Source organism: Phyllostomus hastatus, unplaced genomic scaffold, assembly GCF_019186645.2.
Source record: "Phyllostomus hastatus isolate PE091 unplaced genomic scaffold, TTU_PhHast_1.1 phas_scaffold_345, whole genome shotgun sequence".
Lineage (NCBI taxonomy): Eukaryota > Metazoa > Chordata > Mammalia > Chiroptera > Phyllostomidae > Phyllostomus > Phyllostomus hastatus.
Window position 1 is genome coordinate 22357874 of NW_025334024.1, and position 12431 is coordinate 22370304.

Here is a 12431-nt window from a genome sequence, read left to right on the forward strand (position 1 = left end):
GGTCTCACTGTGAGACTACAGGGAAGCAAACCCAAAGCGAACCTGACAACTTTCCCTTTAATTGATTTAAATTAGGAATTCCTCCAACTTCCAAACTGTTTTCTAATTAAGTTCGATATGAGTGATGGCCCATAGTGTAGACGGTTGAAAGGTGAGTTTCTCAAATAATAATGAAGCAGGAATGGGATCCAGTTTTGTGGAGCAGTCATCCACGCTATTCGGATGACAACTTTCAGCATTTTGGGGGGTGGTGATTAGCTTATTTTAGGTTTTAATAAAACAATAACTCCCACTCAAAAAAAAAGCCTCCCAAATGATAAGGCTCATCTTTAAAATAGCTTTAATGAGATTTATTTTTATTCATTTTAATAATTTATGTGTGCTCATGAAAAAATATTTGGCATATAGAAAATAGAAAAATGGGGGGAAATAGCACCCATCGTATCAGACCTAGTCACTGATAAAAATCAACCTTTTCAGTATACTTCTTTCATGCTTTATATTTCAACCTGTACATAGCTTTAGGATCATACTAAATCCTGTATATATAAAGTATATTATCTTGTCACGTAATATAAAGAAAATTTGTTTCCATGAAATTACAATATTTGAAAAGATAAATTTAAATCTTCCATGTTATTTCTTCATATAAATCATGCATAATTGGTCCATTTCTATCCTTTGGATCATAAGTGGCATTCCCAAAGTGTTCAGTATTTTGAACAAGGCTATGTACTATGGAGATTAATGTGGATGTTTTAACTGTATATTGTTTTATTATTTTTTATTTGTTGACTTCTCAGGATGACTTTTCGGTTCATATTAAAATAAAATAAAGTGAAACTATAGTAAGACTCCAATTTGAAGTATAAATATAACATGACATATTAGTAATAATAATATTTTCCCATGCTAGAAAAGTGAATAAATGCAATACATTTCTCATTCTATATATCTCTCTCGGAATCCTCTCATACATGTATTGACCCAAGAGGGATTTTCATTTGTATTTACTTTCAACCTTCTGACCTTGGTTTCATTGATTACAAAATAAGGTCACTATTCCCTATTGTATTGCATCTTTATGTGGATTACAAGATAATTATATGTAAATTAAATATCATAATGCCTAGCATTTGGTAGATGCTCATTAAAATGTATTTCTACCAGGTCACCTTTCTCTTAATTGATACAAATTATGCATGGCATAATCTATCATTTTTCAGTTGGGGCAATAGAACCATCTACTGCTTTAGCATTTGTGAGAAAAGGGCAAAACCTAAGAAAGTCTCCATTTTGGAAGCTTAAAAGGAATTGATAGATTTATTTCCCTCAACAATGCCCCTTATTTTAGAGAGGATCCATCCAGTGAGAAGCAGAGGAGAATCTCTCTTCTGATCACTGTTGTAGGGCGATGGCAGCTGTGCTTTTTAAACCCGTGGCTGGCAGAGAGAATAGGGAATGACATTTTAGTACCCTCACCTTGGAACCAAATGGAGTGTTTGAAGCAAATGCAGAGGGGCGTATTAAAAACGTCTCGCGCCCTGGCTGGCATAGCTCGGTGGATTGAGCATGGGCTGGGAACCAAAGCATCGCAGGTTCAATTCCCAGTCAGGGTACATGCCTGGGTTGCAGGCCACGGCCCCCAGCAAATGCACATTGATGTTTCTCTTTCTCTCTCTTTCTCCCTCCCTTCCCTCTCTAAAAATAAATCAATAAAATCTTTAATAAAAAAAAGAAAGAGTTCGTTACTGTTAAAAAAACGTCTCGCAAACCAAGCCTTTATTAGATTTCTACAGGACTGTGAAGCTGTCGGGATTTGTTTAGCTAATGAACTTTAACTTGTTAAAATTTTAACGGAGGCTACTTTTGCTACATTTCAAAGAATTCATAATATTCCTTTTATTATTTGTTTCCTGTGTTCGAAAAGATGGTTTCACATGAATATTGATCACTTAATAACGTAAGGGCATTTATCCACCTGTGACTCTCCATTCTCCCCTCCCCCAGTGCAGCCGTATGTTTCCATTCTAGCAGACTGCATCTGTCCTCCATTACTTGGAGTCTGTGACTTATTCCAGGGAGAGTGAGGCACACAGGTATTGAGGAAGGGAACTGGAGGTAAAGAGGAGAGAATAGCATCTGTCAGTTGGGAGAAGAAGGTGAAGTTGTTGAAATGGTTGTACATTTATGGAAGCACTTTGCTAAGAAGTTGGGTTATATTACCTTACTCAGTGCCCATTATAGGGTTACAAGATAGTAATTATTTTCATATCCATCTTGCAGATGAGGAAACTGAGCCTTAACAAGGTTAACTAGCTTAATAAATGAACACCACTGGCATGCTTCCCGTAAGCCCTTGCTATTCATTGAAAATAATGGCCATGAGACAGCTTGATAAAGTTTCTTGAAAGAACCTATAAGGTTCTTGAGTTTTCATCTTATAGATGAGGACACCAAACTGAGAGAAGTTAATGAATTTCCTTCAGTCCACGTAGCTAAGTAACATACAGGGATTTCATCACAGATATCTAAACTTGATCTTAAATCTATTCCACAGTTCTTGACTCTATAATGTATCTTCTATGGTACTTGTCTGTTACTGGGTATTACAAGTGATATAAAAATAATAAAATGTGGCATTTCCCCTCTATATGCTTATTCTTATGAGGAGAAATAGATTTGATATTAAAAATGTCTAGTGTATAGAGTGATAATGGTCACCAGATAAAAACAACGGAGAACTAGGAGGTAGGGTGGGGGGGGAAGGGTTTGAAAGACCTGGATACGGAATGGGCTGGTCTCCAGCCACCATTTTAAAAGAATGATGCTCTTAATTTGGCCCACAGGAATACAACACAACTTGAATACTTTGGTCTCCATCTATTAAGAGATTAGAATAATATGGATAATAATTGTTCTGAAATTTACCTTAGGATTATTTAAAAAAAAAACAGATTTGCTGAAAACTCTCAGAGTAAAAAAACACAAAAATGACCATGATGGGTCTTCATGTAGTTGATATTTTTAATTATTTGGGGAAACATTTAAAATAATTTGCATATTACATTTCTTTCAATGTAGAAATTACCTTTGAAAAAATGTTAATTATATGATAAGTCTAAGAAGTGCAGTTTGTATGATCCCCTGATTGTTAATAGGATTTTACTTTCCTGATTATACCAACTTGTATTTTTGAAAGGATAAAATTTGGGGAGTTATTCAGACCTGTTTAATCTCTGTCTCTTCTACTTGCTTGCTTTGTCTGTAAATCTTCTGAAACTGTTTTTTTCATTTGCAAATAAAGAAGGCTTCTTATTCTGGGGATTAGTGGATTAAATACAATATATATAAAAAGTAGGCTGGTTTCTAATTTCTAACAGACACTTAGCTAATGTTTATTTCCTCTTCTTCAAGTAAAATACCTGCTCTTATGCCTGGGATGGAATGAGTACCCAAAACCAAAGCCTCCCCTATGTCTCTCACTGTTAATAAGTAAGTTAATAGATAACTGATTGTGTGTATTTCTTTAGTTGTTACAGGTTTGATTTCCAAGCAGAGGCTGAAGCACGCTTTCTTCCCCTTCCTGCCCTCATTATCATCGTGACAAGGACAAAAAAGTTTCCTCATTCTCTCCTCACTGTGTCAGCTGTGAACTGTAAGAAGCACCAGTGATAGACCAAACAAAACACACATCAGCAATGATTTGTAAATAATGAAGTTATCGTTGCAATTAAAGACCAGCTCAGCCATGAAGGCACTGGTTCTAAGTATAACGAATAAATGAGGCAGTCGGCTAATATTTAACTTTCGTTTCCTGGCAAGCAGAATATAAGTAGTTTTTAAAACTTCATTGGAGGAGAGTGAGTGTTGGACGTATTTATCTTCGGGCAAGAAAAATAAAACTACTGGGAGAAGAGATGAAAACTACCTGTAGGGACAGAAGGACGGAGGAGGGTACTTGGACCACAAACGTAGGTGACCTAGAAATTCACTAGTGCCGTGATCTGGCAGAAGTTTAAGGAGGGAAGAAATAATCACTTAAGTGTTCTTGGCCTTTGAGAGAGAATGTCATTTGTGTTCTTTGGCGGACTTCTTTACAAAAGAATCGTGTAACTGTCGAAATACATATGTGAGTTGATCTTCCCAGTGCGATTTTGAGTGTCATAGAGTGAGAGCGAAAGAAGCGGCATGAATGGAGATGGAGAACTGACCTGGTTCTGTGCATTTTGTATTTACGATGATGGCATGAAGTCAATACACTTGAGAAAACTGAGACTCAGATATATCTGACAGATTATTCAAGGTCACAGGGGTCTCAGGGTTAAATGCAAAGGCTAGCATCTAGGTATCAGTTTTCCAGTGCCCTGCTTTGCCTCCAGGAAAGAGGTCAAAGGGATCTGGTCTAATTCGCCATTGGCTCCCCATCTTCCCTTCTCCCTTTCGAAGACATAAGTGCTTACATCACAGAGATCAGGAGTTTACTAAATACTTAAGTACAAGAGTCCCCAACACCCAATCAACAAATGCACCAGTCAAATAGATTGAAGGCTTCTTGTAAATCCTGAGAACAAGTAAGATCGATTTCTTTAGTGAATTTTCAATATGGATACAGTACAGTATGATTTATTATAGTCATAATCCTGCCCATTATGTCCACATAGCTCACTTATTTCTATAATTTTCTCATTTTAATACATTTTTTCAATAAGAGGCCCATATCCCCAGTTCCGATGTGCATGCAAACTTGTTGGGTGGGGACCACTTCGTACAGTGTCCGAGCCCCCCACAGTCGGCGGGAAGGCATGCTGTCATCGTTGTGTGTTTAGTGCAGAACACTGACTTACACGATGCCGCGATGAATACATGTTGCATCAGGTGTGTCTTCTATGTTGAAACGGTTATTCCACACAAAATCAGCGTCTCTCCTGGGTGCAGGTGTGTCGGAGAAGCTTCTTGACAACAATCCACAGGTGACCTGAACAGGTCCAGTTAGCGCTGCCTTCTGAACCACTGGACGGGGCTGATGTGGCGGCTGCCACTAAGAGCCTGGCTGCTTCAGAAATCTTTCAAAAGGTTAATGCAATGACCAAGTTTTCCATGATCCATGGGATATAAATACGAATGCGTGCCATGCCCATCACCACAATGATGCTGGGCTGGTTGTTCCCAGAATAGAAACGTTGTCAGGTGTAGATTAATTTGAATAGGAATTAGTGGCTACTAAATAGATTGTTGTTGACAGGTAACATTGTGAGAATCAAATATTCTCAGGTTTCTGTTTGTAACTTAGAGCGATGTCTATATCTATTTATACCAATAGCTCATTAATTTATTCATATTTTATTTAAAGAGTCAGCTTTCTGTCATGTGGAGGACTTTTTAAAAAATCGATTGAATACTACTATAGGTAAGTCACTATGCTAGGTACGTGACATCCTTTCAATCAAATTCTTCAGTATCGGTATGGAACACAAACTAGGGTTCTTATTGTGTATTAGAGGAAATGAAAAATAGCAAAGACTAAATAAAGTGCTGCTACAGGATACAAGGAGGTGGTGAGGAATGGAATAGATATTTGAAAAGTAACTATTATTTATTGTTTCTCTGCTGGGTGCCAGGTGCTTCCTGAGGGGCTGTCATATAACGTCTCCGGCCCTGCACACAGAGATATGCCTTTTAATTAAATGGAATTTATCGGTTTCTTTTTCATACACAGAAAATTCATCAGATAATTATCAGCCCAGGGTATTATGTTGCATTATGATAATCTGGCAACATGGGGAGCGTACAGGAGGGAAGGATCTCCAGTAGTTTTTCTAGAGATATCTGTTTTAGCTATTAACATTTATGGCTTTACTAGCTGATTGCAGCTTAAACTTGTAAACTTTTTGATGCTTGAAACAGTCTGTCATAAACAGCCATTTTGGAAGGTCCCTTTTAGGCACACGAGAGAGTTTGCTGTGAATTGAAAGCAACTATATTTGTCTGTACCCTAAATCGCTCTAATTTAACTGCCAGAAAAATTATCAAAGCAGGAGATACGTCAACCATGGATGGGTCAGTGACAATGTCCTCTCTCAGAAATACGCTCCCCACTCAGAGATTAAATCCATGAGAATTTTTTTTTATTGTCTGTTGTTCTGTGTTACAAACTTCAAATGTTAGGCCCTCCGCCAAGAGAATAAACATGTCCCGTTTATCCGTAGGCAATCAGTCCCAGCGTCCTTCATGGGTGGCTTAGTCCCGGCTGCGGCAATCAGGTGTCCATTTGAACTTGAATTACAGGCCCCGTGGTGAAAGGTCGGAGTGGCATCCATTTGGCCGTCAATCTTCCCCGCTCAGTCCATTCGCCTTCGTTAAGCAGGAGGGAAGCTTTACGTCCCTGCCGCTCGGTGCCCTCTCCCGGACACCAGCTCTCAAGGCCCAGCTCACCCCCATTCCGCGCACGCCAGCTCTCACACTTCCCCATTAACACTCACGATGTTCATGCCTGAAAGCCTGTTTTGGTTCAGTCTTTAGCACTGTGACAGCCAAAGAGTATTTTTTGATATTATAACAGGTAAACGTTTATTGACATAAAAAAAATCCAGAGAATATTTTTAGTTTCTCTCAAATGGAAGAATGAGCCCGCGACTTTGGAAGAGGTGGGGTATGTGTTGAACATCAAACTAATGTTAGCAAGTGACAGGGAGAGTGATTTGTGCTCTTTGTAAGTTGCCTTACATAACCTTCAAAAGTCATGTTTGAAGTTGGTATCAATATCTTTACTTAACAGATAAGAGACCTTTTATGTAAAAGCTAAGTTAGTTAAATAATTACTGGAACGTGGATAATGGTGAACTGGAATTTGAATATATTGGGTTGGCCAAAAAGTTTGTTTAGTGTTTTTCCCCCATATGATGGTTCTGGTAGCACATAATTGTCTTTAACTTCCTTTGAAACAATTTTATATTGAAACAAGATTGTATTGTGACAGCTATCACATCAGTGTGCATTTTAAGAAGGCTTACAAAAATTGGTGAATTTGGGGACACCCATTTTAGTATTGGAGATGAGAAAGAATATGCAACAGTTGCAGTGTAATATGCTGTATTATTTCAATAAATGTAGAAAAGAAACTGAAACAAAAAAATGACTTGTGCAGCGTATAGAGAAGGTGTGGTGACTGGTCGAATGTGTCAAAAGTGGTTTGTGAAGTTTCTTGGTACTGTTGACATTTTGGCTAAGTAACTCTTTGATGTGGGGCTGTCTTATGCGTTGGAAGGTGTTTAGCAGCACCCTTGGACTCTACCTGTTGGAAGCCAATAGCAGGAGATAGCCGACATACTTAAAATGTCCAAATCAATGAAGTCATTGGTGAAAATGAAAAATGTGTCTTTTATTCTACATAAAAAACTAAATGGACTTTTTGGCCAACTCACTATTTCTAGCTTGCTCCAAAAAATATATTTTTCAATTCAATGCAGCAACTCTGGGAAGATGTAAACATAAGAAAGAATGAAAAACAAAGATTGCCCCTTGCTTCCCCAGAGCTCAAATGCTCCTACTCAAAGTAGAGAGCAATGCATCTAGAAGGTTCAGACTCCAAAAGGAGAAACTGTATCATCAGATACAGACCCAAGGTCCCATCATGATCTTCGTAATCAGGATATTCTTATACTTCATGTATTTGGAATATGTATTGTGATGTCTGCTTCATATATAGAAATACTGAATTATCTGATAGATAATTGTGTTAAATGTTCTGGATACCCCTTGCTTGTTCCTCAAGATCATCTCTCTGTCCTTCATAATTCCTCCTTGTCTCACAGGTCTGACTTATCCGGATTGTATCACAAGGCCTCCTTGCCCCCTGGAGTCCACCGGGTACATCCAACGGAGGGCCTGGCTGTATACTCAAGGGTGGGAAGACATAGGGATCATGGGTGTTTACATTCTTAGCTCCCTCCCCGCTGAACCTAAGTTTGGAAGTGTGTATATGGTCATTTTCCAAAGGCCACCTGTTTTGTTTGGGGTCTCTCTCCTAGTCACCTCTCAGGCCTAAAGACAAGAATCCTGTTATTTCTATACCCAGGGTGATTCGCCATACTTTGCTCATGTCCTATCATCTTAATGACACGTTTATAAACAGTTCTTTCATTAAACTGCCTTTTGAGTGTATTGTCCTTTTTTAGGCTGGAACCCTAATTCAATTACTATAAAGACCTTAGATGCAGTTGAAGAGACAAACTCGGACAAACTGTTACATTCCTAATAAACCCCCCCAAAAAGAAAACGATGGGATGATATGGTCACCAACTAAGGGAATTGCCTCTGGGAAATTACTCTACACAGTTTCCCCTCTTGTCATAAATACAGTAGATAGACAGGCATGCTGCCCTCAACGAATAACACGAGTTCCTTTGAAAAGCCTAATTAAATCTATAGAGAACTTCCCATCGGTTACACATTTTTAACCCCCAATAAATCCCAGTCTCACATTGTCCCAGTACTTGCACAACACGGGTTTGTGTTTAAAAATAGAGTCCAGCAAATAAAAGTAATAACAGAAAGATCCCAAAGATTAACTTGCATCTCTCAGAGAATATTAAAAGAGATCTAGAGAATATTAAAAGAGATCTAATTAATATTTCAAAGCAACCCTTCATCATATATACTTTATTTACACCCAAATTATCTCTCTGCCCAGCAGTGCCCCATCCATTCAGCCATTCGCCATAAAAAGCTTTCCTTCCATTTCCAGCCTATGCAGGGCTTAACTTTTTCTACCTATTTCTATTTCTTCCTGCTTCTCTATTCTCGTCTCTTCCATTCTCCCTCATTGTTCGCCTGTTATAAATTTCCTACTATGTCACTCAAGATTGTACTCAAAGATGCTCTCACTCACATGGGTGGAGGAAAGAGAAGATGACTGGCGATAATCTAAACAGAGTGTCTTTTCTCCTTTCAGTGGGCAGTGTGCTGTGGTGTCCGGAGGGCGTCAGGCATGGAACAAATGCTTCTATGTCATGGGGCGCCTTCATGGAAATGCTCGACACTCAGAAAGGAATGGGCTTCAAATTTAAAATCAATGGGCAAAGTAAAACAATTTTTAACAGAAAGAAAAATTAAAGGTGGAGCCCTGGCTGGGTGGCTCAGCTGTCTGGGGCATCACCCCATACAGCAAAAGGTTACGGGTTGGATCCCCGGTCAGGGCACATACCTGGGTTGTGGGTTCAAGACCCTGTCAGAGCACTTACAGTAGTCAGACATTGATGTTTCTCTCTCACATGGATGTTTCTATCTCTCTCTGTCTCTTCCTCTCTCTCTAAAATCAATATGTATATCCTCAGGTGAGGATTAAAACAAAATATTAAAAGTAGAGAAGAAATATCTCAGAAAGCCCAGACATAGCCATTGGTAACATTCTGATAAATGTGTACTATAAATTATTATATATTATTTTATATATGTATATATCCTTTGTGTATACACACATGCATATATAATGTTTGCTTTAACCTATCTGTCATTTTATATGATTCAAAATAAGATTTTTAATTGTTTTAAAAATACTCCATTTTAAGGCTTAAAATAATTTGCCAATTTCCCTCTTAGATTCAAATAACTATTAGAGGTTATTTCAGTTTTTAAACACTATAACTGTTATTAAACTCAAACATTTTTCCACATCTTTGATCACTTCCCTGACAGATTGTTAGACAGAGATGTACTAGGTCAAATATTAGAAAATTTTGTCTCCTGATTTACACTACCATAGGAATTTCTAGAGAGATGGAATCCATTCACACTTCTACCAGCAAGATATAACTAAGACTGTTTCTCTATAAAATCTCCAGCAATTTATCAAGTGCTAGTTAAATAAGTAAGAAATGGCACATTGTTCTTTCCATTTGCATCAGTATGAAGTTTATTATGCATTTCACAAGGTTATTGACTACTTGTATTACCGATTTATAAACTCTACCATTAATATCCTTTGCCTATTTTACTATTGACAAAATTTTTATTAAATTTTATAGTGCTTCAAATTAGGGTATTATTTCCTTGTCATTACTTCTGCATTTTTACATTTTTGCAATTTTCTATTACGAAGACATTTTTTAGCATCTAACTTTTTACCCAAATATGTTTTTTAAGAATTTTATCATAACTATTATCCATTATTATTATTGCTCCCAAATGTGTGTGTGTGCTTGTCTGTATTTATATTTTTATAGATGTTATCTATTTTACATATAAACTTTTTACCAAAGCATTACTGATACAAAATATGAAAGAATATAATTCGATCTCTAAGTTTCCCCTAAGTTGTAGAATTATTTTATATCATTTGTTGGATTATCTTTCAATAGTCTCCTTGATTGTGAAAGTTCTCCCCCTGTTCCTTAAAAATTAGCAAATGCTTCTGTGTATCTCAAATAAGCCAAAGCCCTGCTTGGTCTGTTCCATTGACCAATTTGGCATTCCCCAGCAGCAGGTAGATTCGAGTCCTCTCCCCTTACTCACTTGTTCTGTAACATCCTTCAGGAAGGTCTGAAATACTTTTCACACATATTCTACTGCTCAGACTATGCCACTTGCTCTTAACGTTGTATCTCATGAAGAAAAGAAAACCCACCCTGTAGGCCTGCCATCCCAAAGTTAGCGTGTTTCAGCCTTTTCACTGCCCTGGGTCAGGGGACCCCTGAAACACGGTCCCTTCGCTCATCAACTATACTCTCTAATGGAGGTGGCTTAGGAGTAGTTGTGCTCACCAATGAGGGGGGAATTACAGTTGCCCGATCAGCATAGCCCATCCTTCCTTTTAGGGAAGCTAGAAAGAGCCTACTCATTGGTCGGGTCTTAATCTACATGGTCATTTTCTCTAGAAGTCCTCAACACTGCCATAGACTAGGTTAAAAATAGGCCAGATAGCATATTCTCCATATTCTTACCTACAATGACCTATTCGATAACCTTCTTCCATATTAGACTGGAAGCTCTCTGAGGTCAAGGGCCGTGTCTGATTCATCTGTGTATTAAGTGCATGTGTTTCATTTCTTTATAAAGAAATACCATGGCTAGATTTTTTTGATAAGGGTAAGCACAGAGACCTATAAGTGAAAACGAAAGTAAACCTATTTTGTTCATACAAATAAATAAAAATAAAATAAAAAGTCATCATGCTGAAAATAAAAACAGGACTTTTTGCACATTTGCATGGCATCACATCAATTACAAGAAAGTATTTGGGCCTATAAGTGGAGCATATACAATATTAATTCTTTGCTAATTAATTTTATGCAAATATTCTGTAACAGGAGCATTAGGGAATGGGTTGTCTCATTATTTTCACCACAAATGTTAAAAGGGAATCTACAATGCAAATACTCTTCCAGAACTCTGAACTGAGTCCAAATGTTCTCTTAGAGGGCAGTACAGCAGACGTGCCCTCGGTCATGAAGACTCCAATGCGTGGCCATTGAGAAAGAGGAGGGATTTAGGAGTAAATTCACAACAGACAGATTGCTTCTCATGCCTTTCACTTCATATGTAAAACAATATCATATCACAAAATGAACCATTAGAAGCCAGAGAATGGAGAATATGGAAAATAGATTCCTGCACCAGGCCAAGAAACAGGTGTGTGTGTGTGTGTGCGCGTGCATACAATGTGTGGAATCTAGATATCTACTCCTCTCTGCTGTGTGTGCTAGATGTATTTAGAACCACAGAAAGTTCTGAGAAAGGTGTCCCTGGTGTTTTAGGCACAATGACACTCCAAAGATGCTGTTTTAGGATCATAAACTAAGGAACCCATATCTAAACTCACGTTTAGGTGAACATATCTAAACAGTGCAATCTCACACACATATTTGTCTGTGTTTGTTTTCCAGTGATTAACCCCTGGGCATTCCAAACTGGAAGTGGAAGGCAGCTTACAAAGACGATCCAGTGACTGTCGACTTGGGTAAACACAATTTAGTAATTCAGCGTCACTGTGACGAAGCAATACTCCAAGCCCTAACCTCATAACCTGACCCATCTTCTTCTTTCCTGGGGCTGTGCACATAGTAACCTTCATAAGGCTATGTTATCCCTCTATTTCTCCCTACTTCCTGGATGCTGTTTCTAATCTCTCCATCTTTGGATTTATAGTTTACCCTGAAACACTGTGTCCCATCCAGTTTCCATTTTTTCTTTTGCTTGCACATTCTTTTTTACATTGTTTGAACCATAGCACCATCATTTCCTAGTTGCATGAACTTACAAATCTCTCTTAAACCATCTTAACCTCAATTTTACCACCTGCAAAATTGGTAATGTGCACATTATCCCACCCTCCCCCCCCAAAAAAATTCCAGTATAAACACCTAGGCAATTTGAGGTAGTGAATGAAGGGTAAATTTGAATAATTTGCCCTCCATCTCTACTGGAATACTACA